Consider the following 10,994-nt stretch of genomic DNA (forward strand, 5'->3'; position numbering starts at 1 on the left):
AGACCACCAACTAATCACAGACGCACCAGGCACAGCTCCAACGAGTCTCTCTCTTGCTCCTAGTTGTATTCAAGCCCAATGGTGGATACAATCTGCTGTAACAACAATTATAAGAGAAGGCAATGAGGGCACCGTGCCCACTGAAATTCAAAAGGTAATCTGGGATAATACAACTCAATTCGAAAGAGACTTCCAATCCTGGTGGCGTCTAATCAATTTTACCTATAACTCTACTGACAGTAAAGCCACAGCTTTTGTATTAACAACACGCAATGCTTCAGTACACACCATATAGCTACGCAATCATTGCGCTGGGGTTAAACCAGAATGGAACTGGACTCCATCCATTAAAACATAGAGTATGGGCCCAGCAAAATGGGAATAAATGGCAAACTATTGATGTTGATACATGTGTTGGATGGAACAACAGGGATTTATTTGTGAAAGTAACACCATGAAGGCCCAAGACATGTCTCTTGACACTGAACAAAGTGTTTGTCATTTTGAAATACATCCTGATGAAACCCCTGAAACAGTACTTAGATATGTTGGACAGGGGTGCATTTGCATGAGAACCCTTTGTAACTCTGTATCTACAGATAACACCACTGTAGACATATACATCATCGTTACGTTGTTTCACAAGTATTCCCTGACCTGATCCTCTTCCACCAAGGGTCCCTCTTCCTTGCTCCAGCCTTTCCAACCGCTCTCTGGGACCTGGCACTCCTGAAGGCTGCTCTTGCTAGTAAAGGCTGAGCCAGAGAAGGCATTCAGTACCTCCGCTTTTTGCACATCTGTGGAACCAGGTCCCCTGTCTCGTTGAGCAAGGGGCCCACAATTTCCCTCGGCTGCTTTTTGTCTCCTGCGTACTTAAGAAGCTCTCCTGGCTATCTTTGACATCCCTGCCCAGATTCAATTCCGTCTGGGCTTTGGCTTTCCTGACTTGGTCCCTGGACGCTTGGGCAATGTTTCCATGTTTCTCCCAGGATACCTGGCCTTGTTTCCACCCTCTGTAAGCTTCGTTTTGCATAGAATCATGGAATCAGAATCATTTAGGTGGGCAAAGACCCTTAAGATCATTGAGTCCAATCGTTAACCTAAAACTACAAAGTTCACCACAAAAACAGGTCCCTAAGCGCCTCCTCTACATTTCTTTTAAATACCTTCAGGGATGGTCAGTCAACCACCTCTCTGGGCAGCCTGTTCCAATGCTTGAGAACCCTTTTGGTGATGAATATTTCTTAATATCCAATCTAAACCTCCCCTGGTGCAGCTTGAGCCCATTTCCTCTCGTCCTATCACTTGTTACTTGGGAAGAGAGACCCACCTCACTACAACCTCCTTTCGGGGAGTTGTAGAGAGCAATGAGGTCTCCCTTCAGCCTCCTTTTCTCCACACTAAACAACCCCAGTTCCCTCAGCTGCTCCTCGTTAAGCCTTGTTCTCTGGACCCTTCCCCAGCTTCCTTGCCCTTCTTTGGGCACACTCCAGCACCTCAATGTCTTTCTTCTAGGGAGGGGCTCAAAACTGGACACAGGATTCCAGGGGCGGCCTCACCAGTGTCGAGTACAGGGGGACCATCACTACCCCAGTCCTGCTGGCCACGCTATTCCTGATACAAGCCAGGATGCTGTTGACCTTCTTGGCTACCTGGGCACACTGCTGGCTCATGTTCAGCCGGCTGTTGACCAACAGCTCCAGGTCCTTTTCAGCCAGGCAGCTTTCCAGCTATTCTTCCCCAAGCCTGTAGTGATGCATGGGGTTGTTGTGACACAAGAGCAGAACCCGGCACTGAGCCTTGTTGAATCTCATGCAATTGCCAAGGAGAAAGTGCAAGAAAAGGATGAGGAGAAACAAAAGGAAATGGATGAGGAAAAGGTGAAGGAGGAGGAGGAGGAGGAAACACCTCCAAATTCACACTAGAGCATCAGCACATCAAAGTTCTTGGATGGAGCACCTGCTGCATCTGTTCATCCACAGGGATCCACTAAATCCAAGCCTACTGGTGAAGCCACTACTCACAGGAGTCATTCCACATCGTGACCATCACTGCTCTTGGGAACAGATGGGAAAGCTCTGCATGACAAAGGCTGTCAGGACGCGCTCCAGAAGACCAGTACAAGAAGATCCCCATCACCTAATCGCACAGAAATAATTCCAGCTCAATAAAATGATTATTGAAAATTAAATGCACAGAACAGCATCCACCATCAAAACTCTTTCAGTCGTAGTTTTAACGGCCACAGAGCTGCAGGCTGATGACCTTACCATCACTGTCACAGGACCCCAAAAGAAATGCTAACTGGCAAACAGTAACTCTGCCCATAGCCCGTATCTCTCCAGCCTTCAGAGGTAGAATAGCTCAGCCTACAGCTCTGCAGGTACAGACCAGCCCAGACTTACAGCCTGTGTCTGCCTACTCCATCATCTGCCCAGAAAGTCAAATCAGTGGCTCCCGCCACGCAGCTCCCCCTGCCCAGGGCTGTGGCTGGCAGCACAGACAGACCTGCATTTTGGGAAAGCCTTGGGGCCCAGAGCAATTCCAGGGCAGCTCCCTCCTGGCAGCTCCCTGCCCTTCCCTTCCCTTCCTCTGTGAAGTCGGCCCAGACCCCTAAATTGTGGCCCTAAACCCCGTTGGTTGTGTTTGGGGGGACTTCCGGTCATATTGGGGCCACTCACTTTTTTTTGGTGGTGTTTCCGGTAGTAATGTGTGACTTCCGGTAATGCTGGAGGCCTTCCGGACCATGGAGAGGAACTTCTGGATCGTAGAGTTGGAAACCGGAAGTTGCTCTCTATGACCTGCACCGTCGAGTTCGACCCTGGAGGTCCAACTCTATGGTACAGCACATAGAGTCGGCCCTCCGGAGCACAGAGCGGCGGACCGGAAGCCCCTCTCGTACCCGGAAGTGCAGCTCCATGGTCCGGCTCCCAGGGTTGGCCCACAGCGATCGTGGCGGTTTGCCGGTAGCGTTTGGAAGGCGCTGTCTGTGGTTTGGGAGTCCTGCACGGGCAGAGCGTGGTGTTGGTTTTTAGGTTGTTCGTTCCTTTTGTTGAGCCTTTGTGTGCTGGATGTGCCTTTTGTTTCGCAGTGGGTGTTTTTAGTTGGGTTTATGGGTGTAGATGTTATTTTGTTTGTGTGTAGGAGTGCTGGTGTGCAGGTTGGTTAACAGGTTTGTTGACTCTTGTTTGCATATTTGATTGGTGAAGTTTCCTAATGGTGATGTAGTTTGCATTCCAGCTGGGATTAGTGATCGGTGATGGTAATCTGTGGGGGGCGGTGGTGGGTGTAATGTCAGTAGTCCTGGCTGGAATGCTAATGCTTGTGTAGATTAGGGTATAAAAAAAGTTGAAAATAATCAGTCTGGTGCAGCAGTAGAAAATGCCATGCTCCCTGGGAGTAAAATTAATTTTTTTTTTAAATGGTTACTCGCAAGTAGTACGTAATTTTCTCCTGTTCCTTTCTTTCATTTTAGAAAAGTGATTTTTGTTTTTGTTTTGTCTTTTTTTTTTGTCTCGACTGAGCGTGTGAGCGATGTCAGGGCCATAGGGAGGCAAAGCCGGAGCCCCCATGTTTGTGGTGCTGTGGAAGCGCCGGCAAGGGAGGGTGAGGGCTGGCCAGAGCTTTGGGTGCTGGCACCTTTGGTGTGGGAGAAACCCCTGGACATTGGCAATTTGGGAGGTGGGCTGGAGAGCCCTGAGGGAGGGCAGGGCTGTGCACAGCCCTTGCGCTGCTGAGAGAACAGCCCCAGGGCCATGGCCCTTCTCGCAGGCCATCTCTCCGCAGGCCCAGTGTCCCGGCGGGCTGAGGAGCCGCTGTGGGCTGGGGGGCAGCGGGCGCAGGGCAGCCCTGGGAGGAGAGGCGCGGGCTGCCTGTGCCCGCCTGGCAACAGCCACGCCATTGGCCACAGCTGAGCCAATGAGCGGAGCCGGAGGTGGCCTGTCAGTCCCAGGCAGCCTGGGGCGGGGCCGGAGGGGGCAGAGGCTGAGCAGCCTGAGGAGAAATGGGGGAGGGGGGGAGCGGGGTCGGGGGGCCGGGGAGCTGCGGGGGCAGGGGTGGGAGGAGAAGGAGAAGGAGGAGGAGGAGGAAGAGGAGGAGGAGCAGGAGCAGCAGGAATCTCCCCGTGCGGGTGGGCCTGGGGGCAGGGACCTGGAGACCTCAGTGCCCTGGGCCCCAGCATGGCCCAGCTCCCCAGCCCAGCCCCGAGTGCTCAGCCCCAGGGCCAAGGCCACAGGCAGGGTCCAAGCGGTTCCTGCTGCTGCCCTGAGGGTCGCCAGCCCAAGCCCTGAGAGCTGGAGGTGGGTGTCTCATGTGTGCAGGGCAGGGGAAGGCGGAGTGGCCTCCTCTCCAAGAGACGGCTGCAGGCTGTGGAGCGGGCATACTGTGGTGGGGGCAGAGCAGGTGCCTTTGCTGTCCCCAGGCCTGCATGTGGGGCTCGTGCTCATGGTCGGCCCCACCTCTGTTGACAGCCTTTGATTAAGAAATGTGCTGCCTGCAAAAGGCCTGCCCTTGGGCCTAATCCTGCACCCTAATATTGGCATCACCTTGCAGGGTGGCCAGGAGTGGGGAGAAAAGCCCAGCTGGGAGGAAAACAATCACCCGGCTGTTTTTTTGTTGGTTTGCTTGTTGGTTTTGCTTTCAGAATACCACTATTTAGGCTCTAAATACAACCTGCAAGGAAAAAGGTAGCAGGCGTACCAGGCTGGACACATTTCAAGCCTGAATCCATTCCAACAGCTGCACAAACCACCGCTCACTCCTGCTGTGCACACTCCACCGCCTGCCTGCAGGTACAGGCAGCCGCCCTGTTTCCTGAGCGCTCCCCAGGAGCAGCACCACCAGGCAGCTCAAAAAACCCTCCTGCCTGCAAAACCTTGAGCACGGGTTAATGGGGGACAATTTCTCATCTCTTCAGGCCTTCTGGTTAAAGACTCATCCATGGAGAGATGGCTCAGGACCACGGCAGGGCCAGCGGCGCTGCTTTCTGGATGCCATGGTGGCGATGGGCAGAGGGACCGGTTGTCAAATCCCAGGTCTGGGTACACGTGTGGGGTGTCAGGGTCCCCCCTGCCTGGCTTTTCCCAGCAAAGTCGCAGCTGGTGCTGTCCCCGTGCTGCAGTCCTGGGGCCAAGGCTCAAGGAGCCGGGCATTTCTGTGGGCGCTGCACCCTGCCGGGCCCCAGCACCGTCCGCCCTGGGCTTCCCCCGCTGTTCTCTGCAGCTCTGCTTTCTGCCAGGGCCGGGGCACCGCAGAATGCCTTGCCCGCTCCCCACAGCCGTCCTGACCCACGCCTGCAGCTTGTACGTTGTGTCCACAGCACCCGGCATGTGATTTGGGGGTGGCAGGTCTCTCTTGTGGCACCCTGGGAATGGGGACAAAGCAAACGCCATCGCTCTCTTTTGCTCTTTGTCCCCAGGGTGAGCCAGCAGAGACGTCACGCGTGCTGGAGAGCGTCCTGCAGGGAGGTGACAGCAGATTGCAGAGCAGTGCTGAGACCCGCCTGACAGCCAAGGCGCGCAGTGGCCGCAGAGCAGCCCAGGTGAGCTGGTTCTCTTGGAGGCCCCCAGAGCAGCTACAGCTGCCCCGAGGGGTCTTGTGGGGAGGACGGGGTCATCTGCCTGGTGGCTGTGGCACAGAAACGATGAGCTGAAGCCCCGTGGTCATGGCTGGCCAGGTCAAAGTCTCCGAGTGCCTCAGCCATTCTCCCCAGGGGCGTTTAAGCTGGGCACTTTTCCAGGGTGTGAAGATGGATGGTGGTGACGTCCTGGTGGCTCGGTCTCACTCCCACTTCAAAGTTGTGATGTCCAAGATCTGGGGCCACCTGAAGGCCCTGGCAGAGATCTCCAGGGAGTTTGTGATCCATTTTCTGCTATTGTAGGGCTACAATGTGCTAGGGTTATGGGGTAACAGGGTTATGGTATGCCAGAGTTTAAGCAAGTTACAGATAAAGCATGTTACTGTTATGGTGAGAATCTGTGTTTGTTGGCCCTGGGCTCCTGGGGTTATGTTATTTTTAGCTTACCTTGTGTTCTGCGTGGTCTTTTTTTGTGGAGAGTCCTTTTTTTCAGCTTGTTTGCCTTTTTAGGGTTTGGAATGGGGCTTTTGGTTTGTGTGCGATGTTTCTTCTGGTTGTTTTTTGCTTTTCTGGTGGATTGTGCTGTGTTTTCTGTCTTGAAAGCATCATTTCTGGTCGAATATGTCTACTTCATGTCAGGCAGTGTCCCTTCTGGTGCGGTCTGACTCATTTCTGGTGAGTCGGTAGCTGGGTTGGTAGGTAGGTGGGTAGGGAGGTCCATGTGGTCCATGGAGAATGACTGCCAGCGACTAACGGGCAGTTCTGGGGAGGGGTGAGAGGGCTTCTGGCCCATGGGTAATGACTGGCAGAGGACTAAGTGTGCTTCTGAGCTTGTGTGGACTTCCAAATGCATGGTCATTTCTTGTGCCTTGAGGAAGAGCCCTGGGAAGACACCAACCACACAGAAGGACAAGGGTTTCCCCAAGGGTACGTGGCTTTCTGGTTTTTGCTTTTGAGTAAGCAACCTGCAAAGAGGCTGCTGTCATTAATTTTAGTGACATTTTGTAAAGTCCTGGACTGAGTTTTGTGTGACTTGAAGCATTGCTGACAAAATGGTGGAGGTTTGTCTGGGTGTTGTGGATGCTTTGGGTTTGAATGTCTGCTCGTGGTGGTGACTGCACGCAGTCCTTAGCTCCTCTCTCAAGGCACAACGTGTGCTTAGGGTGAGGTTCATCATCCATGCCTCAGTGGATGTGAATCCGTATTTCAAATAGATTTCTTGATCATTTGGATAGTGGGGGGTGAATTTCTTATCAGATCTGATTCGATCATCCTTGGTTTTGTGTCTTGACGTGGCTGGCGAAGAGCTCGTTGGAGGAGTGGAAGAAGGGTCAGTGCTGCCATTTCCCATTTCCACATTGATCGCTTGTGCTGGAGTTATCAGGGTTCTCTTCCATCGGCCGTTTCTTTGCAGGCATCTCTTGAAGCCACTTGTCTGTTTTGTGAGGGGTAGTGGACTTAACGGGAGACCTGCTTTAACTTTTTTTGGTTGTTCTTGCATTCTTTGGCAATATCTACTTAAACATCTACTTCAGGAAAAGAAGAAGAAATCACTTCAGATTTCTGTGTCTGCGTAAAAGGACTAAGCTGATGGTAGAGAGAACTGATGTGAAGAGCCATTTTTTGGCATTATTGGGTGCCCCATCTGACTTGTCTGTCTTTCCCTGTGCGTAGGGTGGTGGTTTGCACATGGCACTGCTCTGTGCTGCTGGGTCCACGTCCCTGTTGGTTGCCAGATGCAAGGCAAAGGGCTTATCCTCGTTAAAAATGACTTGTCTAATTTCGGAAAATGTCTACATAGACTTAAAGATGAAAGTCTTCCTCATCTCTTTGTTCACTAGTAGAGAAGCGGTGGGGGGTTTTCAGGGCAGTGCCTGTGAAAGAGCCTTTAGGAGATGCTGTCCCTTGACCCTCAGATGGGGCAATGAAGAGTTTGAGAAAGTCGTGGGTGTTTTGGTGTTCACCAAAGCAGGTTATTTTTTCTTTTGTAGCTTCTGTAGCTTATGTTTCTTATGTAGGAGAGCTGTGAGGCTGGGAGGACAGACTGTGGGTAGGAGGAAATGTGCTTAGTTACCTATCAAAGGAAGATAAAAGAAATATCTGAGTAAGGGTCAGTGTAGCCATTCAGAGCTCTGGCTGTTTAAATGTGGGCCTGAACTTTTACCAGAATGGATTTGCTTGCAGTTTTCTTCTCCTCTTCATGCGTGGGTACAGGAAAGAAGGCAGCAGACGTATACACTACCTCAAATCCCTTTTTCTTGCTGGCCATAAAGGTGCCTCTCACTGGGAGCCCAGGAAGGACGCCGTGTTGCAATTCTTGATTCCTTATATGCAATCTTAAGGCTACTCACGTATTTATTTTTACAGTCTAAAAAAGCTCTTGGCTTTGGCCATGAGGTGGCCTGTTAGCATTCACTTTTGAGTATTTGTTCACGTGAACCCCTGTGCAAGAACGCTTAGTGCATATTTCTTAGCTGAGTTGGCACTCTTTTGGTGCAACTTTGCTGCTTTCAGCTGGTTTCTGTCTGGTTTCTTCTAACAGGAGAGCCACTTGTATAGGCGAGGTCACAGTTGGTCAAGTTCTCTTGCGCATGTCTTCGAAGCCATCTTTACATAGGAGCTTTTCTTATGTACCGCAATGTGCTGGTCAGCTTTTTCACCTGGGCTAGTTCAAAGCCTGCGCAGCACGACGTAACCACTGCCTGACGAGCTTTCTTTATATCCCATGGGAGCTCAATGGTGATAACGCCATTTCTAGCTTTCCCTGGGAGACAGGGAGGAGCAGAGCTCCTGTATCACAGCTTGGCTTGGTCTGGGAAGGCAAACTGAAAAGCACGTGGCGGTCACAGACACTTCTGTGCTGGGCCGTGAGCTGTGCAGAGGCCAGCAGAAAGCTCTGGAACACTTTGCACACAGGCCAAAGCGTTCCTGCTGCTACCCCAAGTGTCGCCAGCCCAAGCCCTGACGTCTGGAGACTGATGTTTGATGGCAGCAGGGCAGGGGAAGGCAGAATTGCCTTCTCTGCGACAGGAGGCTGCCAGATTTGGAGCAGGCATGCTGTGGTGGGGTCAGACCAGGTGCTTTTGCTGTCTTCTGTCCTTCCTGTGGGTCTCATGCTCCTGGACAGCCCCATTTCTGTTGACAGCCTTTGATAAATGGGGATCTGGAGAAGTGGAAGTTGTTTCTCCTTCTGGTGGGAGCACGCCCAGGGCTTTGTTGTCAGAGGAGCAAGTGGGGAGCGTTCCTGGTTGGATGCAGCTCCCTTGGCAGATGCTTGTGCTCGTCTCTCGTCCCCGAGGTTTGATTTGTGCCTTTCCCCCCACCCAGGCTGTGCTGCTGGCTCTTGTGAAATGGGGGTGCCGAGGGCAGATGGTTTTACCACAGCCAAGAAGTTCCAGTCAAGCTGTCAGGGAGGGTTTCTTCCTGGTTCTTGCGGTTACAGGTTTTCAAAGAACCCAGCAAAGAAGTTTTCCAAGGAAACGTGGCCAAGGCAAGTGCAGGGTTGAGCTCTGCTGGCTGTCAGTGTGGATTGTGTCTGTGCTCAGCCAGGCACGCAGGAGCTTTCAGATGAGGAATGGGACTATTCCAGGGTGAAGTGAGCAGTCAGGATCCAAAGTCTGTTCTGTGTAAGGCAATCGGGTGGCAATGTGCAGTTGGAGCTTTCTTGGTTGCTTACCCTTTGATTTCAGTGCTGTCCTCTAGTCCAAATCTTGCAGTGTTTTTGCTGAGGTGTAAAAATTAAAGGGATAAAGCAGATCATCGTCGCCCACACACACACCTTCCCCCCAGCTCCAGGTGAACAGACAAAATCTCTGGGGGTGCGTTGTTTTATGAAACGTGTATCAGATATCCAGCATCAGGGGAGTTGTGTACAGCGAATGGCTGCAGGTGCCTGGGGCATGGCTGGTGTCACCTGGAAGGGAAAAAGGGAGCAAAGGTGACCATGGGGACTTGTTACCAAGTACGTTCATTTGTAATTTCTCATTGTACGTTGCTGTATGTGTGCCTTGCAACATTTAGCTCGCAGTACTTCCTCCTCTCCTTCCCCTTTTCCTCCTCCCGACTGTCTTCCTCCACCTGCTGTTCCTACTCCTCTTCATTGTCATCCTTTTACGCTTCTTCTCCTCCTTCTCTCTGTCCCCCTGTTTGTCGTTGCTGTAGTTGTCCTCATCCTCCTCCTCTTCCTCCCCCTTCCTCCCACTCCTCCTCCACAACTTCATCCTAATCCTCCTTCTCCTGTTAGTCACCCTTATTCTCCTGTTCATCCCCTTGCTCACCTTCTTGTTTCTCCTCCTCCTTCTTCTCTTTCTCCCCCACCTCCTCCACTGCCTCCTCTTTGTTCTGTTCATCTGTTCATCCTGTATGTCATCCTCCTCTTCCTTCTCTTCATCTTCTTCCTCCTCATCATCCCATTCCTCTTCATTCTCCTTCTCCTTTTCCTTCCTCCTCCTCCTCCTCCTCCTGCCCCTCTACCTCCTCCTTCTCGTCCTTCTCCTCTTCCTCCTCTTTTTTCCTCATCTTTCTCATGTTTGTCCTCCTCCTCCTGTTCTGTGTCTAGTTCCCCTATCTTCTGCTCCTCCTCCTGCTCCTCCTTCTTCTCTTCCTATTCTTCCTCCTGCTCCTGGTGCCACCTGTTCCTCTTCTGACTGTTCCTCGTGTTCCTCCTCCACCTCTTCTTTCTGCTCCTCTCGCTCCTCCTCATGTTTGTCCTCCTCCTCCTGTTCTGTGTCTTGTTCCTCCTTGTTCTCATTCTCTTTCTATGTTCCTCATCCCCTTCATCCCCTTCCTTCTCCTCCTGCATCTGCTGTCCATCAGTTCATCCTGAGGGAGCAGGAAAATGAGCTCATTCCACTGGGCACTCTGTCCTGTGCTGCTAAAAGGTGGTCTTGGGCTAATCGATTCTGTGTTTCCATTTGTGGTGATAAGTTGATTTTCTTCTGTAGGGCTGTAATACTCTCTGTGGTTTCATTAATGGCTTTTTCTAGTTCTCTTGACACATTTGCAGTAGCTCGCTCTAGTTTTGCAACCGCTGCCGTGGGATAAAAGCTGTTACAGACAGGGGGAACTTAGTGCCAGATGCCATCAGAGGGCTGTAACACTTTTTCCCGTAGCTATCAGTAGCTGGGAGCTCCAGAGGCAGAAGAGATAGTGGTTCTAACCTGTGTGGGAGGTATTAATGCACTTAGAATCCACTTTTCAGCTCAGGTGGAGGGTAAATCCTGGAAAGCCCTTTCTTCATCTATCCAATATTGCCCTGGTAGTTGTGCAAATAGGGCAGTCTGATCTTCAAATGAGTCTGAATGATGCAAATGATTTCCTGTGCAAGGGTTAGCATGTGCCGGATTGGGCTGTTCAGGTAAACCAGTGAGGTTGGGACCCAGAGGAGATGACTCAGAGCATCAGGATCCTCTGGGCCCGT

Source organism: Pelecanus crispus, chromosome 20 (genome assembly GCF_030463565.1).
Source record: "Pelecanus crispus isolate bPelCri1 chromosome 20, bPelCri1.pri, whole genome shotgun sequence".
Taxonomy (NCBI): domain Eukaryota; kingdom Metazoa; phylum Chordata; class Aves; order Pelecaniformes; family Pelecanidae; genus Pelecanus; species Pelecanus crispus.